Consider the following 12,191-nt stretch of genomic DNA (forward strand, 5'->3'; position numbering starts at 1 on the left):
AAAGTACTCAGAGACAAAAATGGTCATTTCATAATGATTAAGGGGAAGTTGAATCAAGAAGACATAACAATCCTTAATATATATGCACCAAACCAAGGAGCACCAAAATATATAAGACAGCTACTTATTGACCTTAAAACAAAAACTAACAAAAATACAATCATACTTGGAGACCTCAATACACCGCTGACGGCTCTAGATCGGTCATCCAAACAGAGAATCAATAAAGATATAGTGGCCTTAAACGAAATACTACAACACCTGGATATGATAGACATCTACAGGACACTTCATCCCAAAGCGACAGAGTATACATTTTTCTCTAGTGTACATGGAACATTCTCAAGAATTGACCATATGTTGGGCCACAAAGACAATATCAGCAAATTTAGAAAAATTGAAATTGTACCAAGCATATTTTCTGATCATAAAGCCTTGAAACTAGAATTCAACTGCAAAAAAGAGGGGGAAAAACCCACAAAAATGTGGAAACTAAACAACATACTTCTAAAAAATGAATGGGTCAAAGAAGAAATAAGCGCAGAAATCAAAAGATATATACAGACAAATGAAAATGAAAATACGACATATCAGAATCTCTGGGATGCAGCAAAAGCAGTAATAAGAGGAAAGTTCATATCACTTCAGGCCTATATGAACAAACAAGAGAGAGCCGAAGTAAACCACTTAACTTCACACCTTAAGGAACTAGAAAAAGAAGAACAAAGACAACCCAAAACCAGCCGAAGAAAGGAGATAATAAAAATCAGAGCAGAAATAAATGAAATAGAGAACAGAAAAACTATAGAAAAAATCAATAAAACAAGGAGCTGGTTCTTTGAAAAGATCAACAAAATTGACAAACCCTTGGCAAGACTCACCAAGGAAAAAAGACACAGGACTCAAATAAATAAAATCCAAAATGAAAGAGGAGAGATCACCACAGACATCATAGAAATACAAAGAATTATTGTAGAATACTATGAAAAATTATATGCCACCAAATACAACAACCTAGAAGAAATGGATAAATTCCTAGAACAATACAACCTTCCTAGACTGAGTCATGAAGAAGCAGAAAGCCTAAACAGACCAATCAGCAGGGAGGAAATAGAAAAAACTATTAAAAATCTCCCCAAAAATAAAAGTCCAGGCCCAGACGGTTATACTAGTGAATTCTATCAAACATTCAAAGAAGACTTGGTTCCTATTCTACTCAAAGTCTTCCAAATAATTGAAGAAGAAGCAATACTTCCAAACACATTTTATGAGGCCAACATAACCCTCATACCAAAACCTGGCAAGGATGGCACAAAGAAAGAAAACTACAGACCAATATCTCTAATGAATACAGATGCTAAAATACTAAACAAAATACTGGCAAACTGAATACAACAACATATTAAAAAAAAATACATCATGATCAAGTGGGATTCATCCCAGAATCTCAGGGATGGTTCAACATTCGCAAAACGGTTAACGTAATACACCATATCAACAAAACAAAGAACAAAAACCACATGATCTTATCAATAGATGCAGAAAAGGCTTTTGATAAAATACAACACAATTTTATGTTTAAGACTCTCAACAAAATGGGTATAGAAGGAAAATATCTCAACATGATAAAGGCCATATATGATAAACCATCAGCCAACATCCTATTAAACGGCATAAAACTGAGGACTTTCTACCTTAAATCAGGAACAAGACAGGGTTGTCCACTCTCTCCACTCTTATTCAACGTGGTGCTAGAAGTTCTGGCCAGAGCAATCAGACAAGACAAAGAAATAAAAGGCATCCATATCGGAAAAGAAGAAGTAAAGCTATCACTTTTTGCTGATGATATGATCCTATACATCGAAAACCCGAAGGACTCCACAAAAAGATTATTAGAAACAATAAACCAATACAGTAAGGTCGCAGGATACAAAATTAACATACAAAAGTCCATAGCCTTTCTATATGCCAACAATGAAATATTAGAAAACGAACTCAAAAAAATAATCCCCTTCACGATTGCAACAAAAAAAAATAAAATACCTAGGAATAAACATAACAAAGAACGTAAAGGACCTATATAATGAAAATTACAAAGCATTGTTAAGGGAAATCGAAAAAGATACAATGAGATGGAAAAATATTCCTTGTTCTTGGATAGGAAGAATAAATATAATCAAAATGGCCATATTACCCAAAGCAATATACAAATTTAATGCAATTCCCATCAAAATCCCTATGAGATTTTTTAAAGAAATGGAACAAAAAATCATCAGATTTATATGGAATTATAAAAAACCCCAAATAGCCAAAACAATCCTAAGGAAAAAGAATGAAGCTGGGGGCATTACAATACCTGACTTTAAACTATATTATAGGTCCACGATAATCAAAACAGCATGGTATTGGCAGAAAAATAGACACTCAGACCAATGGAACAGAATAGAAAGCCCAGAAATAAAACCACATATATATGGTCAAATAATCTTTGATAAAGGGGCCAACAACACACAATGGAGAAAAGAAAACCTCTTCAACAAATGGTGTTGGGAAAACTGGAAAGCCACATGCAAAAGAATGAAACTCGACTACAGCCTGTCCCCGTGTACTAAAATTAATTCAAAGTGGATCAAAGACCTAAATATAAGACCTGAAACAATAAAGTACATAGAAGAAGACATAGGTACTAAAATCATGGACCTGGGTTTTAAAGAACATTTTATGAACTTGACTCCAATGGCAAGAGAAGTGAAGGCAAAGATAAATGAATGGGACTACATCAGAATTAAAAGTTTTTGCTCAGCAAGAGAAACTGATATCAAAATAAACAGACAGCCAACTATATGGGAACTGATATTTTCAAACGACAGCTCAGATAAGGGCCTAATATCCAAAATTTACAAAGAACTCATAAAACTCAACAACAAACAAACAAGCAATCCAATAAAAAAATGGGAAGAGGACATGAACAGACACTTCTCCCAGGAAGAGATACAAATGGCCAACAGATATATGAAAAGATGCTCAGCTTCATTAGTTATTAGAGAAATGCAAATCAAAACTACAATGAGATACCACCTCACTCCTGTTAGATTAGCTATTATCAACAAGACGGGTAATAGCAAATGTTGGAGAGGCTGTGGAGAAAAAGGAACCCTCATTCACTGTTGGTGGGACTGTAAAGTAGTACAACCATTATGGAGGAAAGTATGGTGGTTCCTCAAAAAACTGCAAATAGAACTACCTTATGACCCAGCAATCCCTCTACTGGGTATATACCCCAAAACCTCAGAAACATTGATACGTGAAGACACATGTAGCCCCATGTTCATTGCAGCACTGTTCACAGTGGCCAAGACATGGAAACAACCAAAAAGCCCTTCAATAGAAGACTGGATAAAGAAGATGTGGCACATATACACTATGGAATACTACTCAGCCATAAGAAATGATGACATCAGATCATTTACAGCAAAATGGTGGGATCTTGATAACATTATAAGGAGTGAAATAAGCAAATCAGAAAAAAACAAGAACTACATGATTCCATACATTGGTGGAACATAAAAATGAGACTAAGAGACATGGACAAGAGTGTGGTGGTTACCAAGGGTGGGGGGGGGAGGGAGGACATGGGAGGGAGGGAGGGAGAGAGTTAGGGGGAGGGGGAGGGGCACAGAGAACTAGATGGAGGGTGACGGAGGACAATCTGACTTTGGGCGAGGGGTTTGCAACATAATTTGATGACAAAATAACCTAGACATGTTTTCTTTGAATATATGTACCCTGATTTATTAATGTCATCCCATTACCATTAATAAAAATTTATTATAAAAAAAAAAAAAAAACAAAACAAAACCAGGCAAAGACAACACAAAAAAAGAAAATTATAGGCCAATATCCCTGATGAACTTAGATGCAAAAATCCTCAATAAAATATTAGCAAACCGGATCCAGCAATATATGGAAAAAATCATACACCATGATCAAGTAGGATTTATTCTTGGGAGGCAAGGCTGGTACAATATTCGCAAATCAATCAATGTGATTCATCACATAAACAAAAGAAAGGAGAAAAACCACATGATAATTTCAATTGATGCAGAAAAAGCATTTGATAAAGTCCAGCACCCATTCATGATCAAAACTCTCAGCAAAGTGGGAATACAGGGAACATACCTCAACATGATAAAGGCCATCTATGACAAACCCACAGCCAACATAATACTCAATGGGCAAAAATTAAAAGCTATCCCCTTAAGATCAGGAACAAGGCAGGGTTGCCCCCTTTCACCACTCTTATTCAACATAGTTCTGGAAGTCCTCGCCACAGCAATCAGACAAGAAAAAGAAATAAAAGGCATCCAAATTGGAAAAGAAGTAAAACTATCATTATTTGCAGATGACATGATATTGTATATAGAAAACCCTAAAGTTTCAGTCAAAAAACTACTAGACCTGATAAAAGAATTTGGCAAGGTGGCAGGATATAAAATCAATACTCAGAAATCAGAGGCATTTTTATATACTAATAATGAACTGTCAGAAAGAGAAATCAGGGAATCAATCCACTTTACCATTGCAATCAAAAAAATAAAGTACCTAGGAATAAATCTAACCAAGGAGATTAAAGACTTGTACTCAGAAAATTATAAAACATTGATAAAAGAAATCAGGGAAGATACGAATAAGTGGAGGCATATACCGTGCTCATGGTTAGGAAGAATAAACATCATTAAAATGTCTATATTACCCAAAGCAATTTATAAATTCAATGCAATACCAATGAAAATACCAATGACTTACTTCAAAGACATAGAACACATATTCCAAAAATTTATATGGAACCAAAAAAGAACACGAATAGCCTCAGCAATCCTGAAAAGGAAGAAAAAAGCGGGAGGTATCACACTTCCAGATATCAAGTTACATTATAAGGCCATTGTACTCAAAACAGCATGGTACTGGCATAAGAACAGGCACATAGATCAATGGAACAGAACAGAGAACTCAGAAATAAACCCACAGCTCTATGGACAACTGATATTTGACAAAGGAGGTAAGACAATACAATGGAGTAAAGACAGCCTCTTCAACAAATGGTGTTGGGAAAACTGGACAGCTACCTGCAAAAAAATGAAACTAGACCACCAACTTACACCACTCACAAAAATAAACTCAAAATGGATAAAAGACTTGAATGTAAGCCATGAAACCATAAGCATTTTAGAAGAAAACATAGGCAGTAAGCTCTCTGACATCTCTCGCAGCAATATATTTGCTGATTTGTCTCCACAGGCAAGTGAAATAAAAGACAGGATAAACAAATGGGACTTTATCAAACTAAAAAGCTTCTGCACAGCTAAAGACAATAAGAACAGAATAAAAAGACAAACTACGCAATGGGAGAATATATTTGACATAGCGTCTGATAAGGGGTTAATAACCAAAATTTATAAAGAACATGTAAAACTTAATACCAGGAAGACAAACAATCCAATCCAAAAATGGGCAAAAGAAATGAATAGACATTTCTCCAAAGAGGACACACAGATGGCCAATAGGCATATGAAAAAATGTTCAACATCATTAATGATTAGAGAAATGCAAATTAAAACCACAATGAGATATCACCTCACACCAGTCAGAATGGCGCTCATCAATAAAACAACACAGAATAAGTGCTGGCGAGGATGTGGAGAAAAGGGAACCCTCCTGCACTGCTGGTGGGAATGCAGACTGGTGCAGCCACTGTGGAAAACAGTATGGAGATACCTCAAGAAATTAAAAATCGAACTGCCTTTTGACCCAGCTATACCACTGTTAGGAATATACCCCAAGGACACCATAGCACTGTCTGAAAAGAAGAAATGCACCCCCATGTTTATGGCAGCATTGTTCACAATAGCAAAGATTTGGAAACAGCCCAAGTGTCCATCAGAGGATGAGTGGATTAAAAAGCTTTGGTATATATATACTATGGAATACTACTCAGCCATAAGAAATGATGACATAGGATCTTTTACAACAACATGGATGGGCCTTGATAACATTATACTGAGTGAAAGAAGTAAATCAGAAAAAACTAAGAACTATATGTTTCCACACATAGGTGGGACATAAAGATGAGACTCAGAGACATGAACAACAGTGTTGGGGTTACAGGGTGGGGGGAGGAGAGGGAGGGGGTTGGGGGAGGGGAGGGGCACAAAGATCATGGCTTTTCAGCATTGGCCATATTCCCCCCTTAATCTATAGACAGACAGCAAATATTTACGTATGGTGTTCCCACTATAAAGACTGCTGTCTTAGGGACAAATGCTGACAAACTATTTCAGCAGTTCCTCCTTCTTCAAAGTCTTATATGTAAACATAGAGCTCCATGTTTCATAGGACATACTCAAGCTCACTCCAGGCTTCCTGGTGCTTTAGCACAAGGGAATGCCCCCCCCCTTTTTTTTTTTGTATTTTTTTTTTGTATTTTTTCTTTTATTTATTTATTTTTTGTATATTTCTGAGGATGGGGATGGGGGGAGGCAAGCAGACAGACTCCTGCATGTGCCTGACTGGGATCCACCTGGCATGCCTACCGGGGGGAATGCTCTGCCCATCTGGGATGTTGCTCTGTTACAACCGTAGTCATTCTAGCAACTGGGGCGGAGGCCATGGGGCCATCCTTAGTGCCCAGGGTGGATTTGCTCCGGTGGAGCCTTGGCTGTGGGCGGGAGGAGAGGGACCAGGAGTGGGGAGAGGGGGAGGGGTGGAGAGGTAGATGGGCGCTTCTCCTGTGTGCTCTGGCCGGGAATCGAACCCGGGAATCCTGCACACCAGGCCAATGACTCCGACGGGTCTACCATATCATGCTTTTTACTTAAAAAAAAAAAATTTACATTTCTTTTGAAAGCTGATGAACAGGAGACACCAAATCTACCTTCTTTATTAGATCTAGCTAATAACACTGTTCTGTCTTTTTTCCAAATAGCTCCAGATATATGGAAAAGATTTATATAGGCGGATGGGGATCCTCAAACCCCTCAGCGAGATCTTCTGAGAATGGCTTTTAAGATACCTAGAGGCAGAAAAAGCCCAATAGAGATCAGGGGGAACTACCAGCTTTTAGGATACACCCTTAAAGGCTCCAGCACCCCAAAGGGGTCTCATAGGATGCCATCTGGGTCCTGCTTCAATAGTGGAAAGGAAGGTCATTGAGCTAAAGCCTGCCAGGCTTACACACCTCTGCTGTGAGGAAACAGGGACACTGGAAGGTGGGCTTCGCCCTCGCTCCTCTAAGGGAGGGTTCAGTCTCTTCCAGGCCTGCTCCAGCCACCTATGACCTAACCTTGCCCAGAATGCTGGGGTTTGCCACTGAAGGCTGAAGGTGCCCAGGGCCGTCGACCCCATCTACGACACTGTGGACGAGCCTAGGGTATTTCTTCCAAGAAGCAGGTAAACTGATCTCATTTGCACAAGGGCCACTTAACTATGTTTTGCCTGAATAGTCAGGTTCTTTATTCTTCCCTCAAAGATCTCTGTTGTGGGTGTTGATAGTCCTATTTTCTGCTGCTTTGCTTAATATATAGTGTTTCCTTTATCCCTCCTACCTCAATGCCCCACTCATATTTCAGGCTGGGACCTACTCTTAATTTAGAGCTCTTTTTCCTCCTTTTGCCAACTTGTATTATGAATTTACCTTTGCCACCCAGCTTAGTGTATCCCAAGGTTCTCTTTACCAGGCCACAGTCACAGAGCTCCAGGGAAAAGCAACCTGGTCTCAACTCTCCAGGCAGAGGAGAACAGAAGCTCCATATCCACGCATGCTGCAAATGGCTTTTTCCAGTCTACCTGAATCATTACCAGCTAGAAGCAGCGGTCATTGGGACTTGGACATGAGCTGCAAAGTATAGAATGGTGACAACAATTCCAGTGCCATACGGACTTTTCCTGTGGGGAACTTTCCTGGACTCCTGCTCCCTGTGACAGCTCCTAACAGACTGAACTGTGGTTGGGTTGCATTTTTCAGGGATTTGGCATGGTGAGGGGGCCAACTTGGACTTGGGGAACATGTTAAGGACACTACTCATTTATGGATTCTTGCTGTATTGGCCAAGAGTTTGCTTAAAGGCTTTTAATCACTGTAAAAAATATAGAGGACTAGATGAAGAAGATGGGGCACATATACACCATGGTATATTATTCAGCTAGGAGAAATGGTGACATTGGATCACTTATAGCGGAATGGTGGAGTCTTGGTAGCATTGTGCGGAGTGAAATAAGCGAATCAGAAAAAAACAGGAACTGCAGGATTCCATACATTAGTGGGACATAAAAGCGAGACTGAGAGGCATGAACAGGAGTGTGGTGGCTAAGGGGGGTGGGGGGAGGGAAGGAGGGAGAGGGGGAGGGGAGAGGGAGGGGTACAGAGAGAAATGGATGGAGGGTGGCAGAGGACGATCTCTCTTTGGGTGATGGGTATGCAACATAACTAAATGACAAGATAACCTGGAAATGTTTTCTTTGAATGTATGTACCCTGATTTATTGATGTCACCACATTAAAATAAAAATTTATTTATATAAAAAAAAAAAAAAAAAAAGAATTGTTCCAGGCTAGTCTGTAAGTATGACGTAGTCCATAAGTACACCGCTAAGCGTGAGTTGAAACACTCAAATTTCAATTTTTTAAAGTTTTTATGGGAATGAGCATCATAAACTCAAAACGTCGTATGTTGAGACTCATAACCCGAGGACGCCCTGTATATTATATGGCAGTATGGTTTTAAGCGATGTTAGTCTTCTTTTTAGTTCAGACATTCTTCTTTTTTTGTTTTTTGTTTTGTTTTTTGCTTTTTAAAGCAAAATTTGAAGGCATCATGGAAGTATTATTCAAGTAATTTTTCCATTAAGACATAAAAATAAGCAAAGATATAGACAGTTCACCAAAAAAGAAAAATAATAATAGGACATATGACAATATATAGGAAAAGATGTTCTATTTCATTATAATAAGAGAAATGCAAATTAAAAATAGAAAAACCAGTTTTACCTTTCAGGCTGACAAAAGTTCAAAAGCTTAGAATAGACTTAGTTGTAAGCCTGTGAGAAAACAGACACATTGATTGCTTATGAGAATGGGTAATGGCACAGTTTTGTGAGAGTTTTGTCATGTCTAACAAGACAATACTTCATTTATCCTTTGACCTACCAGGCCAAGTTATAGGGATTTATTCTGATAAATTACTTGTACAAATATAGAATACCATAAGCTAAAGTTTCCCACTGTAGGACTATTTGTAGTAGAATATTGGAAAAAATCCTAAATGTCTGTTTACAGGAGACTGATTTAATAAAGTATAATGCCAAAAATAACAAGGAAGATTTCTATGAACTGATAAGGAATTATATAAAATTTATATTCTGTATAGTAAATATGATTCCTTTTTTAATACTAAAAAAGAGAAAATAAGAAAAAATAAAGAAAAACACAGGAGGATTAACCCTGAGATTGGCAAAATGTTTATCCATAAGGAGTGTGTGAGGAGCAGTGTGCAGGCTGTAAGGATGGGAGTGAGACTTCTCTGAGAATTTGTCTTTATATAGTTGCAACTTTTGAACTATGCAAATGTGTCATATTGAAACAACAAAATTAAATTTCAAATGATTTAAAAAAATTCAAACTGAACATAAACAAAGTAACTTAAATTTATAACATAATACCAAAAAGTTAGTTTTCAGTATATTATTCTGACTGTACAAACTTAGAACTATTTTAAGAATAAGATCTTCAATTGTATATACTTACTGGATGTGTTTTTGGTAGTGGCCCTTGTATAGAAATTCTGAAATTAACTCTCTGTGTCATAAGCTAGAGCAAGTGAATAATTATAATATATTGGATTTTGGGAAACCTGTGGTACATTATGTTTTGTTTTATATTCTGACCAGGCGCATTTTTAAGTGAAAGTCAGATATTGGTAGGAGTTCTATGGAAAGTCCTGAAGTTTTAGTAACATCGTTTTTTTTTATTGGAAAATACCTATACCTTGCTTTCTTAAAAGAATTTGAAGCCAAATGAAGATATAGTAAATGGAATAAAAAAATAAAAGTTGAGGAAAATAAAAAAGACACCACAGATATGCGAGTGGATTACAGTGCTGATTGGGATCACTATAAATTGTGTGAAAAGGGTTTTACAGTAATAAAGTATGTAACTCTTTAGAATCTGAAAGGCTAATAGAACCCAGTTTTTACCTGAACTAAATTCTTTTAAAAAATCATGTAGGTTATTAGATAGAGTACAATTTATGATGTTATAAGCAATGACTAACAATAGTTTCACAGTCCATAGAAGTGGGTTTATGGGTTGTTTCTTAAAGCAGTTGACATAATATTGAGGAGCAACAAATCAGTAAAGCTATTTTTTAAAGGGCAAAGCTAATGCGGTCCAAGTATATAGCCTTCTGATGATCTACCTCGATGCAAAGATACACTGTAGAATATTTGAAGAGTGGAGGATAGCTCTTAGAGCATCTGAAAACAATTTCCTTGATTTAATTTGATGATGTGGTTGACTGAACACTGCTATCCCCTAGAAATACTAACCAATAACTTTATCATTGGTTTAAGGTGTAGGTATAAGCATTGGGAGACCGAAAAGCAATGGTACAATTGAGATTTTCTTACATGAGGAAAGGAATCTATGCCTCGTGTTCACTCTGGTTGAATTTTTTCACAGGAAATTAGCAATCATGTTCTAATGACAAATTGGTGGGTGAGAATTGCCCTCAGTGTGCAAAAGGATTGGTTGTGGACTGGCTTTCCTTACACATTGCACCCATCCTTACACATTATTCTACACAGATAATCTATTAGATATCTAAGTTTGACTGCTTAATATAAATTACATGTGCATGCATACAATATATTTGTATATTTAATTTGAAAATTAGTGGTAATAACTTGTTTCATTTGACCCATCTCTTTTTGTTTTCACCAGATAGTAAGTAACTACAGGGCAGTTACTAAATAGAGGAAATGATCTTTTTAAAAGATGACACACTCGATATTGTTCTAGTGATTAGATTTATAAATATAGATATTGAAAGTATTTATAAGCCACTAGTGTTAATTTAGATCTACTTATTTTGAGCAATATTCAATCTGGTTAAATCACTTTAAAACAATCAAAATAAATAGGCTATCCATTGGCAGTGAAATAAAGGGTTAGTTAGAATGAGGTGGAGCTAACCTAAAAATTCTTCTGGGCAACAATTGTAACAAACTATAGAAATGATCCCTGAAAGTATAGTCTTTTGGGCAACAATTGTTTCAGTCTTATAAATGTTTGGTTTGGGAAAACTCAAGATTATTGGGAGTGGTGAACACTAACAATAAAGATGTTCTGAAGAACTGGTTGATGTTCAACCTGATATATTTAACTAAGGAATTGGTTTTTTTGGGACATTAAACAGTAAATGGCCCTGGCCGGTTGGCTCAGCAGTAGAGCGTCGGCCTAGCGTGCGGAGGACCCGGGTTCGATTCCCGGCCAGGGCACACAGGAGAAGCGCCCATTTGCTTCTCCACCCCTCCGCTGCGCCTTCCTCTCTGTCTCTCTCTTCCCCTCCCGCAGCCAAGGCTCCATTGGAGCAAAGATGGCCCGGGCACTGGGGATGGCTCTGTGGCCTCTGCCTCAGGCGCTAGAGTGGCTCTGGTCACGACATGGCGACGCCCAGGATGGGCAGAGCATCGCTCCCTGGTGGGCAGAGCGTCGCCCCTGGTGGGCGTGCCGGGTGGATCCCGGTCGGGCGCATGCGGGAGTCTGTCTGACTGTCTCTCCCTGTTTCCAGCTTCAGAAAAATGCAAAAAAAAAACAACAAAAAAAAAACAGTAAATGGCCGCTGTGGTTGTTTTTTTTTTGTTGTTGTTGTTGTTGTTGTTGTTTTTTCCCCCTGAAGTTGGAAACGGGGAGGCAGTCAGACAGACTCCCGCATGCGCCCGACTGGGATCCACCCGGCATGCCCACCAGGGGGTGATGCTCTGCCCATCTGGGGCATTGCTCTGTTGCAATCAGAGCCATTCTAGCACCTGAGGCAGAGGCCATAGAGCCATCCTCAGCACCCGGGCCAACTTTGCTCCAATGGAGCCTTGGCTGCGGGAGGGGAAGAGAGAGACAGAGAGGAAGGAGAGGGGGAGGGG

At 38.2% G+C, this 12,191-nt stretch overlaps 1 protein-coding gene and 1 pseudogene across 2 annotated transcripts in view; one reads left to right on the plus strand and one right to left on the minus strand.

Annotated features, from left to right (window-relative positions):
* Window positions 1-12,191, plus strand: part of CHN1 (chimerin 1) — a 227,390-nt gene that overhangs the window by 76,069 nt on the left and 139,130 nt on the right. The window lies entirely within an intron of this gene.
* Window positions 11,198-11,308, minus strand: LOC136307050 (small nucleolar RNA U3; annotated as a pseudogene).

The sequence above is a fragment of the Saccopteryx bilineata genome, chromosome 5 (assembly GCF_036850765.1).
Source record: "Saccopteryx bilineata isolate mSacBil1 chromosome 5, mSacBil1_pri_phased_curated, whole genome shotgun sequence".
NCBI classification, from domain to species: domain Eukaryota; kingdom Metazoa; phylum Chordata; class Mammalia; order Chiroptera; family Emballonuridae; genus Saccopteryx; species Saccopteryx bilineata.